The sequence below is a fragment of the Mobula birostris genome, chromosome 10 (assembly GCF_030028105.1).
Source record: "Mobula birostris isolate sMobBir1 chromosome 10, sMobBir1.hap1, whole genome shotgun sequence".
In the NCBI taxonomy this organism is placed as follows: Eukaryota; Metazoa; Chordata; class Chondrichthyes; order Myliobatiformes; family Myliobatidae; genus Mobula; species Mobula birostris.
Window position 1 is genome coordinate 34,083,956 of NC_092379.1, and position 23,216 is coordinate 34,107,171.

At 66.1% G+C, this 23,216-nt stretch overlaps 1 protein-coding gene across 1 annotated transcript in view; it reads left to right on the plus strand.

Annotated features, from left to right (window-relative positions):
• LOC140203948 (HHIP-like protein 1) overlaps positions 1 to 23,216 on the plus strand; it is a 133,942-nt gene that overhangs the window by 24,536 nt on the left and 86,190 nt on the right. The gene's annotated exons all lie outside the window — the stretch shown is intronic.

Consider the following 23,216-nt stretch of genomic DNA (forward strand, 5'->3'; position numbering starts at 1 on the left):
CTCTCGGGGGTGGGAGTGGTGTTGGTGGTCACGGGATACAGGTGGAGTTGGAGGATGGGGAGTGGGGTTGTGTGGTGGTGCCGGGGATGCGGGTGGGGTTGGAGGATGAGGAGTGGGGTTGTGTGGTGGTGCCGGGGATGCGGGTGGGGTTGGAGGATGAGGAGTGGGGTTGTGTGGTGGTGCCGGGGATGCGGGTGGAGTTGGAGGATGGGGAGTGGGGTTGTGTTGGTGGTGCCGGGGATGCGGGTGGGGTTGGCGGATGGGGAGTGGGGTTGTGTGGTGGTGCCGGGGATGCGGGTGGGTTACACCCCTCGGGGGTGGGAGTGGTGTTGGTGGTCACGGGATACTGGTGGAGTTGGAGGATGGGGAGTGGGGTTGTGTGGTGGTGCCGGGGACGCGGGTGGGTTTGGAGGATGGGGAGTGGGGTTGTGTGGTGGTGCCGGGGATGCGGGTGGGTTACACCCCTCGGGGGTGGGAGTGGTGTTGGTGGTCACGGGATACTGGTGGGGTTGGAGGATGGGGAGTGGGGTTGTGTGGTGGTGCCGGGGATGCGGGTGGGGTTGGAGGATGGGGAGTGGGGTTGTGTGGTGGTGCCGGGGATGCAGGTGGAGTTGGAGGATGGGGAGTGGGGTTGTGTGGTGGTGCCGGGGACGCAGGTGGGGGTTGGAGGATGGGGAGTGGGGGTTGTGTGGTGGTGCCGGGGATGCGGGTGGGGTACACCCCTCGGGGGTGGGAGTGGTTTTGGTGGTCACGGGATACAGGTGGAGTTGGAGGATGGGGAGTGGGGTTGTGTGGTGGTGCCGGGGACGCGGGTGGGGTTGGAGGATGGGGAGTGGGGGTTGTGTGGTGGTGCCGGGGATGTAAGTGGGTTACACCCCTCGGGGGTGGGAGTGGTGTTGGTGGTCACGGGATACAGGTGGAGTTGGAGGATGGGGAGTGGGGTTGTGTTGTGGTGCCGGCGATGCGGGTGGGGTTGGAGGATGAGGAGTGGGGTTGTGTGGTGGTGCCGGGGATGCGGGTGGGGTTGGAGGATGGGGAGTGGGGTTGTGTGGTGGTGCCGGGGATGCGGGTGGGGTTGGAGGATGGGGAGTGGGGTTGTGTGGTGGTGCCGGGGATGCGGGTGGGGTTGGAGGATGGGGAGTGGGGTTGTGTGGTGGTGCCGGGGATGCGGGTGGGATACACCCCTCGGGGGTGGGAGTGGGGTTGTTTGGTGGTCACGGGATACAGGTGGAGTTGGAGGATGGGGGAGTGGGGTTGTTTGGTGGTCACGGGATACAGGTGGAGTTCGAGGATGGGGAGTGGGGTTGTGTGGTGGTCACGGGATACAGGTGGAGATGGAGGATGGGGAGTGGGGTTGTGTGGTGGTGCCGGGGATGCGGGTGGGGTTGGAGGATGGGGAGTGGGGTTGTGTGGTGGTGCCGGGGATGCGGGTGGGGTTGGAGGATGGGGAGTGGGGTTGTGTGGTGGTGCCGGGGATGCGGGTGGGGTTGGAGGATGGGGAGTGGGGTTGTGTGGTGGTGCCGGGGATGTAAGTGGGGTTGGAGGATGGGGAGTGGGGTTGTGTGGTGGTGCCGGGGATGTAAGTGGGGTTGGAGGATGGGGAGTGGGGTTGTGTGGTGGTGTGGGGGATGCGGGTGGGTTACACCCCTCGGGGGTGGGAGTGGTGTTTGGTGGTCACGGGATACAGGTGGAGTTGGAGGATGAGGAGTGGGGTTGTGTGGTGGTGCCGGGGATGCGGGTGGGGTTGGAGGATGGGGAGTGGGGTTGTGTGGTGGTGCCGGGGATGCGGGTGGGGTACACCCCTCGGGGGTGGGAGTGGTGTTGGTGGTCACGGGATACTGGTGGAGTTGGAGGATGGGGAGTGGGGTTGTGTGGTGGTGCCGGGGATGCGGGTGGGGTTGGAGGATGGGGAGTGGGGTTGTGTGGTGGTGCCGGGGATGTAAGTGGGGTTGGAGGATGGGGAGTGGGGTTGTGTGGTGGTGTGGGGGATGCGGGTGGGGTACACCCCTCGGGGGTGGGAGTGGTGTTTGGTGGTCACGGGATACAGGTGGAGTTGGAGGATGGGGAGTAGGGTTGTGTGGTGGTGCCGGGGATGCGGGTGGAGTTGGAGGATGGGGAGTGGGGTTGTGTGGTGGTGCCGGGGATGCGGGTGGGGTTGGAGGATGGGGAGTGGGGTTGTGTGGTGGTGCCGGGGATGCGGGTGGGGTTGGAGGATGAGGAGTGGGGTTGTGTGGTGGTGCCGGGGATGCGGGTGGGGGTACACCCCTCGGGGGTGGGAGTGGGGGTTGTTTGGTGGTCACGGGATACAGGTGGAGTTGGAGGATGGGGAGTGGGGTTGTGTGGTGGTGTGGGGGATGCGGGTGGGGTACACCCCTCGGGGGTGGAAGTGCTGTTGGTGGTCACGGGATACAGGTGGGGTTGGAGGATGGGGAGTGGGGTTGTGTGGTGGTGCCGGGGATGCGGGTGGGGTTGGAGGATGGGGAGTGGGGTTGTGTGGTGGTGCCGGGGATGCGGGTGGGGTTGGAGGATGAGGAGTGGGGTTGTGTGGTGGTGCCGGGGATGCGGGTGGGGTTGGAGGATGGGGAGTGGGGTTGTGTGGTGGTGCCGGGGATGCGGGTGGGGTTGGAGGATGGGGAGTGGGGTTGTGTGGTGTTGCCGGGGATGTGGGTCGGGTTGGAGGATGAGGAGTGGGGTTGTGTGGTGGTGCCGGGGATACAGGTGGAGTTGGAGGATGGGGAGTGGGGTTGTGTGGTGGTGTGGGGGATGCAGGTGGGGTTGGAGGATGGGGAGTGGGGTTGTGTGGTGGTGCCGGGGATGTGGGTGGGTTACACCCCTCGGGGGTGGGAGTGGTGTTGGTGTTCACGGGATACTGGTGGGGTTGGAGGATGAGGAGTGGGGGTTGTGTGCTGGTGCCGGGGATGCGGGGTGGGGTTGGAGGATGGGGAGTGGGGTTGTGTGGTGGTGCCGGGGATGCGGGTGGGTTACACCCCTCGGGGGTGGCAGTGGGGTTGTTTGGTGGTCACGGGATACAGGTGGAGTTGGAGGATGGGGAGTGGGGTTGTGTGGTGGTGCCGGGGATGCGGGTGGGGTTGGAGGATGAGGAGTGGGGTTGTGTGGTGGTGCCGGGGATGCGGGTGGGGTTGGAGGATGGGGAGTGGGGTTGTGTGGTGGTGCCGGGGATGCGGGTGGGTTACACCCCTCGGGGGTGGGAGTGGTGTTGGTGGTCACGGGATACAGGTGGAGTTGGAGGATGGGGAGTGGGGTTGTGTGGTGGTGCCGGGGATGCGGGTGGGGTTGGAGGATGGGGAGTGGGGTTGTGTGGTGGTGCCGGGGATGCGGGTGGGGTTGGAGGATGGGGAGTGGGGTTGTGTGGTGGTGCCGGGGATGCGGGGTGGGGTTGGAGGATGTGGAGTGGGGTTGTGTGGTGGTCACGGGATACAGGTGGAGTTGGAGGATGGGGAGTGGGGTTGTGTGGTGGTGTGGGGGATGCAGGTGGGGTTGGAGGATGGGGAGTGGGGTTGTGTGGTGGTGCCGGGGATGCGGGTGGGTTACACCCCTCGGGGGTGGGAGTGGGGTTGTTTGGTGGTCACGGGATACAGGTGGAGTTGGAGGATGGGGAGTGGGGTTGTGTGGTGGTCACGGGATACAGGTGGAGTTGGAGGATGGGGAGTGGGGTTGTGTGGTGGTGCCGGGGATGCGGGTGGGGTTGGAGGATGGGGAGTGGGGTTGTGTGGTGGTGCCGGGGATACAGGTGGAGTTGGAGGATGGGGAGTGGGGTTGTGTGGTGGTGTGGGGGATGCAGGTGGGGTTGGAGGATGGGGAGTGGGGTTGTGTGGTGGTGCCGGGGATGTGGGTGGGTTACACCCCTCGGGGGTGGGAGTGGTGTTGGTGTTCACGGGATACTGGTGGGGTTGGAGGATGAGGAGTGGGGTTGTGTGCTGGTGCCGGGGATGCGGGTGGGGTTGGAGGATGGGGAGTGGGGTTGTGTGGTGGTGCCGGGGATGCGGGTGGGTTACACCCTCGGGGGTGGGAGTGGGGTTGTTTGGTGGTCACGGGATACAGGTGGAGTTGGAGGATGGGGAGTGGGGTTGTGTGGTGGTGCCGGGGATGCGGGTGGGGTTGGAGGATGAGGAGTGGGGTTGTGTGGTGGTGCCGGGGATGCGGGTGGGGTTGGAGGATGGGGGAGTGGGGTTGTGTGGTGGTGCCGGGGATGCGGGTGGGTTACACCCCTCGGGGGTGGGAGTGGTGTTGGTGGTCACGGGATACTGGTGGGGTTGGAGGATGGGGAGTGGGGTTGTGTGGTGGTGCCGGGGGATGCGGGTGGGGTACACCCCTCGGGGGTGGGAGTGGTGTTGGTGGTCACGGGATACAGGTGGAGTTGGAGGATGGGGAGTGGGGTTGTGTGGTGGTGCCGGGGATGCTGGTGGGGTTGGAGGATGGGGAGTGGGGTTGTGTGGTGGTGCCGGGGATTCGGGTGGGGTTGGAGGATGGGGAGTGGGGTTGTGTGGTGGTGCCGGGGATGCGGGTGGGGTTGGAGGATGGGGAGTGGGGTTGTGTGGTGGTGCCGGGGATGCGGGTGGGGTTGGAGGATGGGGAGTGGGGTTGTGTGGTGGTGCCGGGGATGCGGGTGGGGTTGGAGGATGGGGAGTGGGGTTGTGTGGTGGTGCCGGGGATGCGGGTGGGGTTGGAGGATGGGGAGTGGGGTTGTGTGGTGGTGCCGGGGATGTAAGTGGGGTAGGAGGATGGGGAGTGGGGTTGTGTGGTGGTGCCGGGGATGCGGGTGGGGTTGGAGGATGAGGAGTGGGGTTGTGTGGTGGTGCCGGGGATGCGGGTGGGGTTGGAGGATGAGGAGTGGGGTTGTGTGGTGGTGCCGGGGATGCGGGTGGGGTTGGAGGATGAGGAGTGGGGTTGTGTGGTGGTGCCGGGGATGCGGGTGGGGTTGGAGGATGGGGAGTGGGGTTCTGTGGTGGTGCCGGGGTTGCGGGTGGGTTACACTCCTCGGGGGTGGGAGTGGTGTTGGTGGTCACGGGATACAGGTGGAGTTGGAGGATGGGGAGTGGGTTTGTGTGGTGGTGCCGGGGATGCGGGTGGGGTGGGAGGATGGGGAGTGGGGTTGTGTGGTGGTGCCGGGGATGCGGGTGGGTTTGGAGGATGGGGAGTGGGGTTGTGTGGTGGTGCCGGGGATGTAAGTGGGGTTGGAGGATGGGGAGTGGGGGTTGTGTGGTGGTGCCGGGGATGCGGGTGGGGTACACCCCTCGGGGGTGGGAGTGGTGTTGGTGGTCACGGGATACAGGTGGAGTTGGAGGATGAGGAGTGCGGTTGTGTGGTGGTGCCGGGGATGTGGGTGGAGTTGGAGGATGGGGAGTGGGGTTGTGTGGTGGTGCCGGGATGCGGGTGGGGTTGGAGGATGAGGAGTGGGGTTGTGTGGTGGTGCCGGGGATGCGGGTGGGGTTGGAGGATGGGGAGTGGGGTTGTGTGGTGGTGCCGGGGATGCGGGTGGGGTTGGAGGATGAGGAGTGGGGTTGTGTGGTGGTGCCGGGGATGCGGGTGGGGTTGGAGGATGGGGAGTGGGGTTGAGTGGTGGTGCCGGGGATGTAAGTGGGGTTGGAGGATGGGGAGTGGGGTTGTGTGGTGGTGTGGGGGATGCGGGTGGGGTACACCCCTCGGGGGTGGGAGTGGGGTTGTTTGGTGGTCACGGGATACAGGTGGAGTTGGAGGATGGGGAGTGGGGTTGTGTGGTGGTGTGGGGGGATGCGGGTGGGGTTGGAGGATGGGGAGTGGGTTTGTGTGGTGGTGCCGGGGATGCGGGTGGGGTACACCCCTCGGGGGTGGGAGTGGTGTTGGTGGTCACGGGATACTGGTGGAGTTGGAGGATGGGGAGTGGGGTTGTGTGGTGGTCCCGGGGACGCGGGTGGGGTTGGAGGATTGGGAGTGGGGTTGTGTGGTGGTGCCGGGGATGCGGGTGGGGTTGGAGGATGAGGAGTGGGGTTGTGTGGGTGGTGCCGGGGATGCGGGTGGGGTTGGAGGATGGGGAGTGGGGATGTGTGGTGGTGCCGGGGATGGGGGGGTGGGGTTGGAGGATGGGGAGTGGGGTTCTGTGGTGGTGCCGGGGATGCGGGTGGGTTACACCCCTCGGGGGTGGGAGTGGTGTTGGTGGTCACGGGATACAGGTGGAGTTGGAGGATGGGGAGTGGGGTTGTGTGGTGGTGCCGGGGATACTGGTGGAGTTGGAGGATGGGGAGTGGGGTTGTGTGGTGGTGCCGGGGATGCGGGTGGGGTTGGAGGATGAGGAGTGGGGTTGTGTGGTGGTGCCGGGGATGCGGGTGGAGTTGGAGGATGGGGAGTGGGGTTGTGTGGTGGTGCGGGGGATGCGGGTGGGGTTGGAGGATGGGGAGTGGGGTTGTGTGGTGGTGCCGGGGATGCGGGGTGGGGTTGGAGGATGGGGAGTGGGGTTGTGTGGTGGTGCCGGGGATGCGGGTGGGGTTGTGTGGTGGTGCCGGGGATGCGGGTGGGGTTGGAGGATGGGGAGTGGGGTTGTGTGGTGGTGCCGGGGATGCGGGTGGGGTTGGAGGATGGGGAGTGGGGTTGTGTGGTGGTGCCGGGGATGCGGGTGGAGTTGGAGGATGGGGAGTGGGGTTGTGTGGTGGTGCCGGGGATGCGGGTGGGGTTGGAGGATGGGGAGTGGGGTTGTGTGGTGGTGCTGGGGATGCGGGTGGGGTACACCTCTCGGGGGTGGGAGTGGTGTTGGTGGTCACGGGATACAGGTGGAGTTGGAGGATGGGGAGTGGGGTTGTGTGGTGGTGCCGGGGATGCGGGTGGGGTTGGAGGATGAGGAGTGGGGTTGTGTGGTGGTGCCGGGGATGCGGGTGGGGTTGGAGGATGAGGAGTGGGGTTGTGTGGTGGTGCCGGGGATGCGGGTGGAGTTGGAGGATGGGGAGTGGGGTTGTGTGGTGGTGCCGGGGATGCGGGTGGGGTTGGCGGATGGGGAGTGGGGTTGTGTGGTGGTGCCGGGGATACGGGTGGGTTACACCCCTCGGGGGTGGGAGTGGTGTTGGTGGTCACGGGATACTGGTGGAGTTGGAGGATGGGGAGTGGGGTTGTGTGGTGGTGCCGGGGACGCGGGTGGGGTTGGAGGATGGGGAGTGGGGTTGTGTGGTGGTGCCGGGGATGCGGGTGGGTTACACCCCTCGGGGGTGGGAGTGGTGTTGGTGGTCACGGGATACTGGTGGGGTTGGAGGATGGGGAGTGGGGTTGTGTGGTGGTGCCGGGGATGCGGGTGGAGTTGGAGGATGGGGAGTGGGGTTGTGTGGTGGTGCCGGGGATGCGGGTGGAGTTGGAGGATGGGGAGTGGGGTTGTGTGGTGGTGCCGGGGACGCGGGTGGGGTTGGAGGATGGGGAGTGGGGTTGTGTGGTGGTGCCGGGGATGCGGGTGGGGTACACCCCTCGGGGGTGGGAGTGGTTTTGGTGGTCACGGGATACAGGTGGAGTTGGAGGATGGGGAGTGGGGTTGTGTGGTGGTGCCGGGGACGCGGGTGGGGTTGGAGGATGGGGAGTGCGGTTGTGTGGTGGTGCCGGGGATGCGGGTGGGGTTGGAGGATGGGGAGTGGGGTTGTGTGGTGGTGCCGGGGATGTAAGTGGGTTACACCCCTCGGGGGTGGGAGTGGTGTTGGTGGTCACGGGATACAGGTGGAGTTGGAGGATGGGGAGTGGGGTTGTGTTGTGGTGCCGGGGATGCGGGTGGGGTTGGAGGATGAGGAGTGGGGTTGTGTGGTGGTGCCGGGGATGCGGGTGGGGTTGGAGGATGGGGAGTGGGGTTGTGTGGTGGTGCCGGGGATGCGGGTGGGGTTGGAGGATGGGGAGTGGGGTTGTGTGGTGGTGCCGGGGATGCGGGTGGGGTTGGAGGATGGGGAGTGGGGTTGTGTGGTGCTGCCGGGGATGCGGGTGGGATACACCCCTCGGGGGTGGGAGTGGGGTTGTTTGGTGGTCACGGGATACAGGTGGAGTTGGAGGATGGGGAGTGGGGTTGTGTGGTGTTCACGGGATACAGGTGGAGTTGGAGGATGGGGAGTGGGGTTGTGTGGTGGTGTGGGGGATGCAGGTGGGGTTGGAGGATGGGGAGTGGGGTTGTGTGGTGGTGCCGGGGATGCGGGTGGGTTACACCCCTCGGGGGTGGGAGTGGGGTTGTTTGGTGGTCACGGGATACAGGTGGAGTTGGAGGATGGGGAGTGGGGTTGTGTGGTGGTCACGGGATACAGGTGGAGTTGGAGGATGGGGAGTGGGGTTGTGTGGTGGTGCCGGGGATGCGGGTGGGGTTGGAGGATGGGGAGTGGGGTTGTGTGGTGGTGCCGGGGATGCGGGTGGGGTTGGAGGATGGGGAGTGGGGTTGTGTGGTGGTGCCGGGGATGCGGGTGGGGTTGGAGGATGGGGAGTGGGGTTGTGTGGTGGTGCCGGGGATGTAAGTGGGGTTGGAGGATGGGGAGTGGGGTTGTGTGGTGGTGCCGGGGATGCGGGTGGGGTTGGAGGATGAGGAGTGGGGTTGTGTGGTGGTGCCGGGGATGCGGGTGGGGTTGGAGGATGAGGAGTGGGGTTGTGTGGTGGTGCCGGGGATGCGGGTGGGGTTGGAGGATGAGGAGTGGGGTTGTGTGGTGGTGCCGGGGATGCGGGTGGGGTTGGAGGATGGGGAGTGGGGTTCTGTGGTGGTGCCGGGGATGCGGGTGGGTTACACCCCTCGGGGGTGGGAGTGGTGTTGGTGGTCACGGGATACAGGTGGAGTTGGAGGATGGGGAGTGGGGTTGTGTGGTGGTGCCGGGGATGCGGGTGGGGTTGGAGGATGGGGAGTGGGGTTGTGTGGTGGTGCCGGGGATGCGGGTGGGTTTGGAGGATGGGGAGTGGGGTTGTGTGGTGGTGCCGGGGATGTAAGTGGGGTTGGAGGATGGGGAGTGGGGTTGTGTGGTGGTGCCGGGGATGCGGGTGGGGTACACCCCTCGGGGGTGGGAGTGGTGTTGGTGGTCACGGGATACAGGTGGAGTTGGAGGATGAGGAGTGGGGTTGTGTGGTGGTGCCGGGGATGTGGGTGGAGTTGGAGGATGGGGAGTGGGGTTGTGTGGTGGTGCCGGGGATGCGGGTGGGGTTGGAGGATGAGGAGTTGGGTTGTGTGGTGGTGCCGGGGATGCGGGTGGGGTTGGAGGATGGGGAGTGGGGTTGTGTGGTGGTGCCGGGGATGCGGGTGGGGTTGGAGGATGAGGAGTGGGGTTGTGTGGTGGTGCCGGGGATGCGGGTGGGGTTGGAGGATGGGGAGTGGGGTTGTGTGGTGGTGCCGGGGATGTAAGTGGGGTTGGAGGATGGGGAGTGGGGTTGTGTGGTGGTGTGGGGAATGCGGGTGGGGTACACCCCTCGGGGGTGGGAGTGGGGTTGTTTGGTGGTCACGGGATACAGGTGGAGTTGGAGGATGGGGAGTGGGGTTGTGTGGTGGTGTGGGGGATGCGGGTGGGGTTGGAGGATGGGGAGTGGGTTTGTGTGGTGGTGCCGGGGATGCGGGTGGGGTACACCCCTCGGGGGTGGGAGTGGTGTTGGTGGTCACGGGATACTGGTGGAGTTGGAGGATGGGGAGTGGGGTTGTGTGGTGGTCCCGGGGACGCGGGTGGGGTTGGAGGATGGGGAGTGGGGTTGTGTGGTGGTGCCGGGGATGCGGGTGGGGTTGGAGGATGAGGAGTGGGGTTGTGTGGTGGTGCCGGGGATGCGGGTGGGGTTGGAGGATGGGGAGTGGGGATGTGTGGTGGTGCCGGGGATGCGGGTGGGGTTGGAGGATGGGGAGTGGGGTTCTGTGGTGGTGCCGGGGATGCGGGTGGGTTACACCCCTCGGGGGTGGGAGTGGTGTTGGTGGTCACGGGATACAGGTGGAGTTGGAGGATGGGGAGTGGGGTTGTGTGGTGGTGCCGGGGATACTGGTGGAGTTGGAGGATGGGGAGTGGGGTTGTGTGGTGGTGCCGGGGATGCGGGTGGGGTTGGAGGATGAGGAGTGGGGTTGTGTGGTGGTGCCGGGGATGCGGGTGGAGTTGGAGGATGGGGAGTGGGGTTGTGTGGTGGTGCCGGGGATGCGGGTGGGGTTGGAGGATGGGGAGTGGGGTTGTGTGGTGGTGCCGGGGATGCGGGTTGGGTTGGAGGATGGGGAGTGGGGTTGTGTGGTGGTGCCGGGGATGCGGGTGGGGTTGGAGGATGGGGAGTGGGGTTGTGTGGTGGTGCCGGGGATGCGGGTGGGGTTGGAGGATGGGGAGTGGGGTTGTGTGGTGGTGCCGGGGATGCGGGTGGAGTTGGAGGATGGGGAGTGGGGTTGTGTGGTGGTGCCGGGGATGCGGGTGGGGTTGGAGGATGGGGAGTGGGGTTGTGTGGTGGTGCTGGGGATGCGGGTGGGGTACACCTCTCGGGGGTGGGAGTGGTGTTGGTGGTCACGGGATACAGGTGGAGTTGGAGGATGGGGAGTGGGGTTGTGTGGTGGTGCCGGGGATGCGGGTGGGGTTGGAGGATGAGGAGTGGGGTTGTGTGGTGGTGCCGGGGATGTAAGTGGGGTTGGAGGATGGGGAGTGGGGTTGTGTGGTGGTGTGGGGAATGCGGGTGGGGTACACCCCTCGGGGGTGGGAGTGGGGTTGTTTGGTGGTCACGGGATACAGGTGGAGTTGGAGGATGGGGAGTGGGGTTGTGTGGTGGTGTGGGGGATGCGGGTGGGGTTGGAGGATGGGGAGTGGGTTTGTGTGGTGGTGCCGGGGATGCGGGTGGGGTACACCCCTCGGGGGTGGGAGTGGTGTTGGTGGTCACGGGATACTGGTGGAGTTGGAGGATGGGGAGTGGGGTTGTGTGGTGGTGCCGGGGATGCGGGTGGGGTTGGAGGATGAGGAGTGGGGTTGTGTGGTGGTGCCGGGGATGCGGGTGGGGTTGGAGGATGGGGAGTGGGGATGTGTGGTGGTGCCGGGGATGCGGGTGGGGTTGGAGGATGGGGAGTGGGGTTCTGTGGTGGTGCCGGGGATGCGGGTGGGTTACACCCCTCGGGGGTGGGAGTGGTGTTGGTGGTCACGGGATACAGGTGGAGTTGGAGGATGGGGAGTGGGGTTGTGTGGTGGTGCCGGGGATACTGGTGGAGTTGGAGGATGGGGAGTGGGGTTGTGTGGTGGTGCCGGGGATGCGGGTGGGGTTGGAGGATGAGGAGTGGGGTTGTGTGGTGGTGCCGGGGATGCGGGTGGAGTTGGAGGATGGGGAGTGGGGTTGTGTGGTGGTGCCGGGGATGCGGGTGGGGTTGGAGGATGGGGAGTGGGGTTGTGTGGTGGTGCCGGGGATGCGGGTGGGGTTGGAGGATGGGGAGTGGGGTTGTGTGGTGGTGCCGGGGATGCGGGTGGGGTTGGAGGATGGGGAGTGGGGCTGTGTGGTGGTGCCGGGGATGCGGGTGGGGTTGGAGGATGGGGAGTGGGGTTGTGTGGTGGTGCCGGGGATGCGGGTGGAGTTGGAGGATGGGGAGTGGGGTTGTGTGGTGGTGCCGGGGATGCGGGTGGGGTTGGAGGATGGGGAGTGGGGTTGTGTGGTGGTGCTGGGGATGCGGGTGGGGTACACCTCTCGGGGGTGGGAGTGGTGTTGGTGGTCACGGGATACAGGTGGAGTTGGAGGATGGGGAGTGGGGTTGTGTGGTGGTGCCGGGGATGCGGGTGGGGTTGGAGGATGAGGAGTGGGGTTGTGTGGTGGTGCCGGGGATGCGGGTGGGGTTGGAGGATGAGGAGTGGGGTTGTGTGGTGGTGCCGGGGATGCGGGTGGAGTTGGAGGATGGGGAGTGGGGTTGTGTGGTGGTGCCGGGGATGCGGTTGGGGTTGGCGGATGGGGAGTGGGGTTGTGTGGTGGTGCCGGGGATGCGGGTGGGTTACACCCCTCGGGGGTGGGAGTGGTGTTGGTGGTCACGGGATACTGGTGGAGTTGGAGGATGGGGAGTGGGGTTGTGTGGTGGTGCCGGGGACGCGGGTGGGGTTGGAGGATGGGGAGTGGGGTTGTGTGGTGGTGCCGGGGATGCGGGTGGGTTACACCCCTCGGGGGTGGGAGTGGTGTTGGTGGTCACGGGATACTGGTGGGGTTGGAGGATGGGGAGTGGGGTTGTGTGGTGGTGCCGGGGATGCGGGTGGATTTGGAGGATGGGGAGTGGGGTTGTGTGGTGGTGCCGGGGATGCGGGTGGAGTTGGAGGATGGGGAGTGGGGTTGTGTGGTGGTGCCGGGGACGCGGGTGGGGTTGGAGGATGGGGAGTGGGGTTGTGTGGTGGTGCCGGGGATGCGGGTGGGGTACACCCCTCGGGGGTGGGAGTGGTTTTGGTGGTCACGGGATACAGGTGGAGTTGGAGGATGGGGATTGGGGTTGTGTGGTGGTGCCGGGGACGCGGGTGGGGTTGGAGGATGGGGAGTGCGGTTGTGTGGTGGTGCCGGGGATGCGGGTGGGGTTGGAGGATGGGGAGTGGGGTTGTGTGGTGGTGCCGGGGATGTAAGTGGGTTACACCCCTCGGGGGTGGGAGTGGTGTTGGTGGTCACGGGATACAGGTGGAGTTGGAGGATGGGGAGTGGGGTTGTGTTGTGGTGCCGGGGATGCGGGTGGGGTTGGAGGATGAGGAGTGGGGTTGTGTGGTGGTGCCGGGGATGCGGGTGGGGTTGGAGGATGGGGAGTGGGGTTGTGTGGTGGTGCCGGGGATGCGGGTGGGGTTGGAGGATGGGGAGTGGGGTTGTGTGGTGGTGCCGGGGATGCGGGTGGGGTTGGAGGATGGGGAGTGGGGTTGTGTGGTGGTGCCGGGGATGCGGGTGGGATACACCCCTCGGGGGTGGGAGTGGGGTTGTTTGGTGGTCACGGGATACAGGTGGAGTTGGAGGATGGGGAGTGGGGTTGTGTGGTGGTCACGGGATACAGGTGGAGTTGGAGGATGGGGAGTGGGGTTGTGTGGTGGTGTGGGGGATGCAGGTGGGGTTGGAGGATGGGGAGTGGGGTTGTGTGGTGGTGCCGGGGATGCGGGTGGGTTACACCCCTCGGGGGTGTGAGTGGGGTTGTTTGGTGGTCACGGGATACAGGTGGAGTTGGAGGATGGGGAGTGGGGTTGTGTGGTGGTCACGGGATACAGGTGGAGTTGGAGGATGGGGAGTGGGGTTGTGTGGTGGTGCCGGGGATGCGGGTGGGGTTGGAGGATGGGGAGTGGGGTTGTGTGGTGGTGCCGGGGACGCGGGTGGAGTTGGAGGATGGGGAGTGGGGTTGTGTGGTGGTGCCGGGGATGCGGGTGGGTTACACCCCTCGGGGGTGGGAGTGGTGTTGGTGGTCACGGGATACAGGTGGAGTTGGAGGATGGGGAGTGGGGTTGTGTGGTGGTGCCGGGGATGCGGGTGGGGTTGGAGGATGAGGAGTGGGGTTGTGTGGTGGTGCCGGGGATGCGGGTGGAGTTGGAGGATGGGGAGTGGGGTTGTGTGGTGGTGCCGGGGATGCGGGTGGGGTTGGAGGATGGGGAGTGGGGTTGTGTGGTGGTGCCGGGGATGCGGGTGGGGTTGGAGGATGGGGAGTGGGGTTGTGTGGTGGTGCCGGGGATGCGGGTGGGGTTGTGTGGTGGTGCCGGGGATGCGGGTGGGGTTGGAGGATGTGGAGTGGGGTTGTGTGGTGGTGCCGGGGATGCGGGTGGGGTTGGAGGATGGGAGTGGGGTTGTGTGGTGGTGCCGGGGATGCGGGTGGAGTTGGAGGATGGGGAGTGGGGTTGTGTGGTGGTGCCGGGGATGCGGGTGGGGTTGGAGGATGGGGAGTGGGGTTGTGTGGTGGTGCTGGGGATGCGGGTGGGGTACACCTCTCGGGGGTGGGAGTGGTGTTGGTGGTCACGGGATACAGGTGGAGTTGGAGGATGGGGAGTGGGGTTGTGTGGTGGTGCCGGGGATGCGGGTGGGGTTGGAGGATGAGGAGTGGGGTTGTGTGGTGGTGCCGGGGATGCGGGTGGGGTTGGAGGATGAGGAGTGGGGTTGTGTGGTGGTGCCGGCGATGCGGGTGGATTTGGAGGATGGGGAGTGGGGTTGTGTGGTGGTGCCGGGGATGCGGGTGTGGTTGGCGGATGGGGAGTGGGGTTGTGTGGTGGTGCCGGGGATGCGGGTGGGTTACACCCCTCGGGGGTGGGAGTGGTGTTGGTGGTCACGGGATACTGGTGGAGTTGGAGGATGGGGAGTGGGGTTGTGTGGTGGTGCCGGGGACGCGGGTGGGGTTGGAGAATGGGGAGTGGGGTTGTGTGGTGGTGCCGGGGATGCGGGTCGGTTACACCCCTTGGGGGTGGGAGTGGTGTTGGTGGTCACGGGATACTGGTGGGGTTGGAGGATGGGGAGTGGGGTTGTGTGGTGGTGCCGGGGATGCGGGTGGAGTTGGAGGATGGGGAGTGGGGTTGTGTGGTGGTGCCGGGGATGCGGGTGGAGTTGGAGGATGGGGAGTGGGGTTGTGTGGTGGTGCCGGGGACGCGGGTGGGGTTGGAGGATGGGGAGTGGGGTTGTGTGGTGGTGCCGGGGATGCGGGTGGGGTACACCCCTCGGGGGTGGGAGTGGTTTTGGTGGTCACGGGATACAGGTGGAGTTGGAGGATGGGGAGTGGGGTTGTGTGGTGGTGCCGGGGACGCGGGTGGGGTTGGAGGATGGGGAGTGCGGTTGTGTGGTGGTGCCGTGGATGCGGGTGGGGTTGGAGGATGGGGAGTGGGGTTGTGTGGTGGTGCCGGGGATGTAAGTGGGTTACACCCCTCGGGGGTGGGAGTGGTGTTGGTGGTCACGGGATACAGGTGGAGTTGGAGGATGGGGAGTGGGGTTGTGTTGTGGTGCCGGGGATGCGGGTGGGGTTGGAGGATGAGGAGTGGGGTTGTGTGGTGGTGCCGGGGATGCGGGTGGGGTTGGAGGATGGGGAGTGGGGTTGTGTGGTGGTGCCGGGGATGCGGGTGGGGTTGGAGGATGGGGAGTGGGGTTGTGTGGTGGTGCCGGGGATGCGGGTGGGGTTGGAGGATGGGGAGTGGGGTTGTGTGGTGGTGCCGGGGATGCGGGTGGGATACACCCCTCGGGGGTGGGAGTGGGGTTGTTTGGTGGTCACGGGATACAGGTGGAGTTGGAGGATGGGGAGTGGGGTTGTGTGGTGGTCACGGGATACAGGTGGAGTTGGAGGATGGGGAGTGGGGTTGTGTGGTGGTGTGGGGGATGCAGGTGGGGTTGGAGGATGGGGAGTGGGGTTGTGTGGTGGTGCCGGGGATGTGGGTGGGTTACACCCCTCGGGGGTGTGAGTGGGGTTGTTTGGTGGTCACGGGATACAGGTGGAGTTGGAGGATGGGGAGTGGGGTTGTGTGGTGGTCACGGGATACAGGTGGAGTTGGAGGATGGGGAGTGGGGTTGTGTGGTGGTGCCGGGGATGCGGGTGGGGTTGGAGGATGGGGAGTGGGGTTGTGTGGTGGTGCCGGGGACGCGGGTGGAGTTGGAGGATGGGGAGTGGGGTTGTGTGGTGGTGCCGGGGATGCGGGTGGGTTACACCCCTCGGGGGTGGGAGTGGTGTTGGTGGTCACGGGATACAGGTGGAGTTGGAGGATGGGGAGTGGGGTTGTGTGGTGGTGCCGGGGATGCGGGTGGGGTTGGAGGATGAGGAGTGGGGTTGTGTGGTGGTGCCGGGGATACAGGTGGAGTTGGAGGATGGGGAGTGGGGTTGTGTGGTGGTCACGGGATACAGGTGGAGTTGGAGGATGAGAAGTGGGGTTGTGTGGTGGTGCCGGGGATGCGGGTGGGGTTGGAGGATGGGGAGTGGGGTTGTGTGGTGGTGCCGGGGATGCGGGTGGGGTTGGAGGATGAGGAGTGGGGTTGTGTGGTGGTGCCGGGGATGCGGGTGGGGTTGGAGGATGGGGAGTGGGGTTGTTTGGTGGTGCCAGGGATGCGGGTGGGGTTGGAGGATGGGGAGTGGGGTTGTGTGGTGGTGTGGGGGATGCGGGTGGGGTTGGAGGATGGGGAGTGGGGTTGTGTGGTGGTGCCGGGGATGCGGGTGGGGTTGGAGGATGAGGAGTGGGGTTGTGTGGTGGTGCCGGGGATGTAAGTGGGGTTGGAGGATGGGGAGTGGGGTTGTGTGGTGGTGCCGGGGATGCGGGTGGGGTACACCCCTCGGGGGTGGGAGTGGTGTTGGTGGTCACGGGATACAGGTGGAGTTGGAGGATGAGGAGTGGGGTTGTGTGGTGGTGCCGGGGATGCGGGTGGGGTTGGAGGATGGGGAGTGGGGTTGTGTGGTGGTGCCGGGGATGCGGGTGCGGTTGGAGGATGAGGAGTGGGGTTGTGTGGTGGTGCCGGGGATACTGGTGGAGTTGGAGGATGAGGAGTGGGGTTGTGTGGTGGTGCCGGGGATGCGGGTGGGGTTGGAGGATGGGGAGTGGGGTTGTGTGGTGGTGCCGGGGATGCGGGTGGGGTTGGAGGATGGGGAGTGGGGTTGTGTGGTGGTGCCGGGGATGCGGGTGGGGTTGGAGGATGTGGAGTGGGGTTGTGTGGTGGTGCCGGGGATGCGGGTGGGGTTGGAGGATGGGGAGTGGGGTTGTGTGGTGGTGCCGGGGACGCGGGTGTGGTTGGAGGATGGGGAGTGGGGTTGTGTGGTGGTGCCGGGGATGCGGGTGGGGTACACCCCTTGGGGGTGGGAGTGGTGTTGGTGGTCACGGGATACAGGTGGAGTTGGAGGATGGGGAGTGGGGTTGTGTGGTGGTGCCGGCGATGCGGGTGGGGTTGGAGGATGGGGAGTGGGGTTGTGTGGTGGTGCCGGGGATGCGGGTGGGGTTGGAGGATGGGGAGTGGGGTTGTGTGGTGGTGCCGGGGATGCGGGTGGGGTTGGAGGATGGGGAGTGGGGTTGTGTGGTGGTGCCGGGGATGCGGGTGGGGTTGGAGGATGGGGAGTGGGGTTGTGTGGTGGTGTGGGGGATGCGGGTGGGTTACACCCCTCGGGGGTGGGAGTGGTGTTGGTGGTCACGGGATACAGGTGGAGTTGGAGGATGAGGAGTGGGGTTGTGTGGTGGTGCCGGGGATGCGGGTGGGGTTGGAGGATGGGGAGTGGGGTTGTGTGGTGGTGCCGGGGACGCGGGTGGGGTTGGAGGATGGGGAGTGGGGTTGTGTGGTGGTGCCGGGGATGCGGGTGGGGTTGGAAGATGGGGAGTGGGGTTGTGTGGTGGTGCCGGGGATGCGGGTGGGGTTGGAGGATGGGGAGTGGGGTTGTGTGGTGGTGCCGGGGATGCGGGTGGGGTTGGAGGATGGGGAGTGGGGTTGTGTGGTGGTGCCGGGGATGCGGGTGGGGTTGGAGGATGGGGAGTGGGGTTGTGTGGTGGTCACGGGATACAGGTGGAGTTGGAGGATGGGGAGTGGGGTTGTGTGGTGGTGTGGGGGATGCAGGTGGGGTTGGAGGATGAGGAGTTGGGTTGTGTGGTGGTGCCGGGGATGCGGGTGGGGTTGGAGGATGGGGAGTGGGGTTGTGTGGTGGTGCCGGGGATGCGGGTGGGGTTGGAGGATGAGGAGTGGGGTTGTGTGGTGGTGCCGGGGATGCGGGTGGGGTTGGAGGATGGGGAGTGGGGTTGTGTGGTGGTGCCGGGGATGTAAGTGGGGTTGGAGGATGGGGAGTGGGGTTGTGTGGTGGTGCCGGGGATGCGGGTGGGTTACACCCCTCGGGGGTGGGAGTGGTGTTGGTGGTCACGGGATACTGGTGGAGTTGGAGGATGGGGAGTGGGGTTGTGTGGTGGTCCCGGGGACGCGGGTGGGGTTGGAGGATGGGGAGTGGGGTTGTGTGGTGGTGCCGGGGATGCGGGTGGGGTTGGAGGATGAGGAGTGGGGTTGTGTGGTGGTGCCGGGGATGCGGGTGGGGTTGGAGGATGGGGAGTGGGGATGTGTGGTGGTGCCGGGGATGCGGGTGGGGTTGGAGGATGGGGAGTGGGGTTCTGTGGTGGTGCCGGGGATGCGGGTGGGTTACACCCCTCGGGGGTGGGAGTGGTGTTGGTGGTCACGGGATACAGGTGGAGTTGGAGGATGGGGAGTGGGGTTGTGTGGTGGTGCCGGGGATACTGGTGGAGTTGGAGGATGGGGAGTGGGGTTGTGTGGTGGTGCCGGGGATGCGGGTGGGGTTGGAGGATGAGGAGTGGGGTTGTGTGGTGGTGCCGGGGATGCGGGTGGAGTTGGAGGATGGGGAGTGGGGTTGTGTGGTGGTGCCGGGGATGCGGGTGGGGTTGGAGGATGGGGAGTGGGGTTGTGTGGTGGTGCCGGGGATGCGGGTTGGGTTGGAGGATGGGGAGTGGGGTTGTGTGGTGGTGCCGGGGATGCGGGTGGGGTTGGAGGATGGGGAGTGGGGTTGTGTGGTGGTGCCGGGGATGCGGGTGGGGTTGGAGGATGGGGAGTGGGGTTGTGTGGTGGTGCCGGGGATGCGGGTGGAGTTGGAGGATGGGGAGTGGGGTTGTGTGGTGGTGCCGGGGATGCGGGTGGGGTTGGAGGATGGGGAGTGGGGTTGTGTGGTGGTGCTGGGGATGCGGGTGGGGTACACCTCTCGGGGGTGGGAGTGGTGTTGGTGGTCACGGGATACAGGTGGAGTTGGAGGATGGGGAGTGGGGTTGTGTGGTGGTGCCGGGGATGCGGGTGGGGTTGGAGGATGAGGAGTGGGGTTGTGTGGTGGTGCCGGGGATGTAAGTGGGGTTGGAGGATGGGGAGTGGGGTTGTGTGGTGGTGTGGGGAATGCGGGTGGGGTACACCCCTCGGGGGTGGGAGTGGGGTTGTTTGGTGGTCACGGGATACAGGTGGAGTTGGAGGATGGGGAGTGGGGTTGTGTGGTGGTGTGGGGGATGCGGGTGGGGTTGGAGGATGGGGAGTGGGTTTGTGTGGTGGTGCCGGGGATGCGGGTGGGGTACACCCCTCGGGGGTGGGAGTGGTGTTGGTGGTCACGGGATACTGGTGGAGTTGGAGGATGGGGAGTGGGGTTGTGTGGTGGTGCCGGGGATGCGGGTGGGGTTGGAGGATGAGGAGTGGGGTTGTGTGGTGGTGCCGGGGATGCGGGTGGGGTTGGAGGATGGGGAGTGGGGATGTGTGGTGGTGCCGGGGATGCGGGTGGGGTTGGAGGATGGGGAGTGGGGTTCTGTGGTGGTGCCGGGGATGCGGGTGGGTTACACCCCTCGGGGGTGGGAGTGGTGTTGGTGGTCACGGGATACAGGTGGAGTTGGAGGATGGGGAGTGGGGTTGTGTGGTGGTGCCGGGGATACTGGTGGAGTTGGAGGATGGGGAGTGGGGTTGTGTGGTGGTGCCGGGGATGCGGGTGGGGTTGGAGGATGAGGAGTGGGGTTGTGTGGTGGTGCCGGGGATGCGGGTGGAGTTGGAGGATGGGGAGTGGGGTTGTGTGGTGGTGCCGGGGATGCGGGTGGGGTTGGAGGATGGGGAGTGGGGTTGTGTGGTGGTGCCGGGGATGCGGGTGGGGTTGGAGGATGGGGAGTGGGGTTGTGTGGTGGTGCCGGGGATGCGGGTGGGGTTGGAGGATGGGGAGTGGGGTTGTGTGGTGGTGCCGGGGATGCGGGTGGGGTTGGAGGATGGGGAGTGGGGTTGTGTGGTGGTGCCGGGGATGCGGGTGGAGTTGGAGGATGGGGAGTGGGGTTGTGTGGTGGTGCCGGGGATGCGGGTGGGGTTGGAGGATGGGGAGTGGGGTTGTGTGGTGGTGCTGGGGATGCGGGTGGGGTACACCTCTCGGGGGTGGGAGTGGTGTTGGTGGTCACGGGATACAGGTGGAGTTGGAGGATGGGGAGTGGGGTTGTGTGGTGGTGCCGGGGATGCGGGTGGGGTTGGAGGATGAGGAGTGGGGTTGTGTGGTGGTGCCGGGGATGCGGGTGGGGTTGGAGGATGAGGAGTGGGGTTGTGTGGTGGTGCCGGGGATGCGGGTGGAGTTGGAGGATGGGGAGTGGGGTTGTGTGGTGGTGCCGGGGATGCGGGTGGGGTTGGCGGATGGGGAGTGGGGTTGTGTGGTGGTGCCGGGGATGCGGGTGGGTTACACCCCTCGGGGGTGGGAGTGGTGTTGGTGGTCACGGGATACTGGTGGAGTTGGAGGATGGGGAGTGGGGTTGTGTGGTGGTGCCGGGGACGCGGGTGGGGTTGGAGGATGGGGAGTGGGGTTGTGTGGTGGTGCCGGGGATGCGGGTGGGTTACACCCCTCGGGGGTGGGAGTGGTGTTGGTGGTCACGGGATACTGGTGGGGTTGGAGGATGGGGAGTGGGGTTGTGTGGTGGTGCCGGGGATGCGGGTGGATTTGGAGGATGGGGAGTGGGGTTGTGTGGTGGTGCCGGGGATGCGGGTGGAGTTGGAGGATGGGGAGTGGGGTTGTGTGGTGGTGCCGGGGACGCGGGTGGGGTTGGAGGATGGGGAGTGGGGTTGTGTGGTGGTGCCGGGGATGCGGGTGGGGTACACCCCTCGGGGGTGGGAGTGGTTTTGGTGGTCACGGGATACAGGTGGAGTTGGAGGATGGGGAGTGGGGTTGTGTGGTGGTGCCGGGGACGCGGGTGGGGTTGGAGGATGGGGAGTGCGGTTGTGTGGTGGTGCCGGGGATGCGGGTGGGGTTGGAGGATGGGGAGTGGGGTTGTGTGGTGGTGCCGGGGATGTAAGTGGGTTACACCCCTCGGGGGTGGGAGTGGTGTTGGTGGTCACGGGATACAGGTGGAGTTGGAGGATGGGGAGTGGGGTTGTGTTGTGGTGCCGGGGATGCGGGTGGGGTTGGAGGATGAGGAGTGGGGTTGTGTGGTGGTGCCGGGGATGCGGGTGGGGTTGGAGGATGGGGAGTGGGGTTGTGTGGTGGTGCCGGGGATGCGGGTGGGGTTGGAGGATGGGGAGTGGGGTTGTGTGGTGGTGCCGGGGATGCGGGTGGGGTTGGAGGATGGGGAGTGGGGTTGTGTGGTGGTGCCGGGGATGCGGGTGGGATACACCCCTCGGGGGTGGGAGTGGGGTTGTTTGGTGGTCACGGGATACAGGTGGAGTTGGAGGATGGGGAGTGGGGTTGTGTGGTGGTCACGGGATACAGGTGGAGTTGGAGGATGGGGAGTGGGGTTGTGTGGTGGTGTGGGGGATGCAGGTGGGGTTGGAGGATGGGGAGTGGGGTTGTGTGGTGGTGCCGGGGATGCGGGTGGGTTACACCCCTCGGGGGTGTGAGTGGGGTTGTTTGGTGGTCACGGGATACAGGTGGAGTTGGAGGATGGGGAGTGGGGTTGTGTGGTGGTCACGGGATACAGGTGGAGTTGGAGGATGGGGAGTGGGGTTGTGTGGTGGTGCCGGGGATGCGGGTGGGGTTGGAGGATGGGGAGTGGGGTTGTGTGGTGGTGCCGGGGACGCGGGTGGAGTTGGAGGATGGGGAGTGGGGTTGTGTGGTGGTGCCGGGGATGCGGGTGGGTTACACCCCTCGGGGGTGGGAGTGGTGTTGGTGGTCACGGGATACAGGTGGAGTTGGAGGATGGGGAGTGGGGTTGTGTGGTGGTGCCGGGGATGCGGGTGGGGTTGGAGGATGAGGAGTGGGGTTGTGTGGTGGTGCCGGGGATGCGGGTGGAGTTGGAGGATGGGGAGTGGGGTTGTGTGGTGGTGCCGGGGATGCGGGTGGGGTTGGAGGATGGGGAGTGGGGTTGTGTGGTGGTGCCGGGGATGCGGGTGGGGTTGGAGGATGGGGAGTGGGGTTGTGTGGTGGTGCCGGGGATGCGGGTGGGGTTGTGTGGTGGTGCCGGGGATGCGGGTGGGGTTGGAGGATGTGGAGTGGGGTTGTGTGGTGGTGCCGGGGATGCGGGTGGGGTTGGAGGATGGGAGTGGGGTTGTGTGGTGGTGCCGGGGATGCGGGTGGAGTTGGAGGATGGGGAGTGGGGTTGTGTGGTGGTGCCGGGGATGCGGGTGGGGTTGGAGGATGGGGAGTGGGGTTGTGTGGTGGTGCTGGGGATGCGGGTGGGGTACACCTCTTGGGGGTGGGAGTGGTGTTGGTGGTCACGGGATACAGGTGGAGTTGGAGGATGGGGAGTGGGGTTGTGTGGTGGTGCCGGGGATGCGGGTGGGGTTGGAGGATGAGGAGTGGGGTTGTGTGGTGGTGCCGGGGATGCGGGTGGGGTTGGAGGATGAGGAGTGGGGTTGTGTGGTGGTGCCGGCGATGCGGGTGGATTTGGAGGATGGGGAGTGGGGTTGTGTGGTGGTGCCGGGGATGCGGGTGTGGTTGGCGGATGGGGAGTGGGGTTGTGTGGTGGTGCCGGGGATGCGGGTGGGTTACACCCCTCGGGGGTGGGAGTGGTGTTGGTGGTCACGGGATACTGGTGGAGTTGGAGGATGGGGAGTGGGGTTGTGTGGTGGTGCCGGGGACGCGGGTGGGGTTGGAGGATGGGGAGTGGGGTTGTGTGGTGGTGCCGGGGATGCGGGTCGGTTACACCCCTTGGGGGTGGGAGTGGTGTTGGTGGTCACGGGATACTGGTGGGGTTGGAGGATGGGGAGTGGGGTTGTGTGGTGGTGCCGGGGATGCGGGTGGAGTTGGAGGATGGGGAGTGGGGTTGTGTGGTGGTGCCGGGGATGCGGGTGGAGTTGGAGGATGGGGAGTGGGGTTGTGTGGTGGTGCCGGGGACGCGGGTGGGGTTGGAGGATGGGGAGTGGGGTTGTGTGGTGGTGCCGGGGATGCGGGTGGGGTACACCCCTCGGGGGTGGGAGTGGTTTTGGTGGTCACGGGATACAGGTGGAGTTGGAGGATGGGGAGTGGGGTTGTGTGGTGGTGCCGGGGACGCGGGTGGGGTTGGAGGATGGGGAGTGCGGTTGTGTGGTGGTGCCGGGGATGCGGGTGGGGTTGGAGGATGGGGAGTGGGGTTGTGTGGTGGTGCCGGGGATGTAAGTGGGTTACACCCCTCGGGGGTGGGAGTGGTGTTGGTGGTCACGGGATACAGGTGGAGTTGGAGGATGGGGAGTGGGGTTGTGTTGTGGTGCCGGGGATGCGGGTGGGGTTGGAGGATGAGGAGTGGGGTTGTGTGGTGGTGCCGGGGATGCGGGTGGGGTTGGAGGATGGGGAGTGGGGTTGTGTGGTGGTGCCGGGGATGCGGGTGGGGTTGGAGGATGGGGAGTGGGGTTGTGTGGTGGTGCCGGGGATGCGGGTGGGGTTGGAGGATGGGGAGTGGGGTTGTGTGGTGGTGCCGGGGATGCGGGTGGGATACACCCCTCGGGGGTGGGAGTGGGGTTGT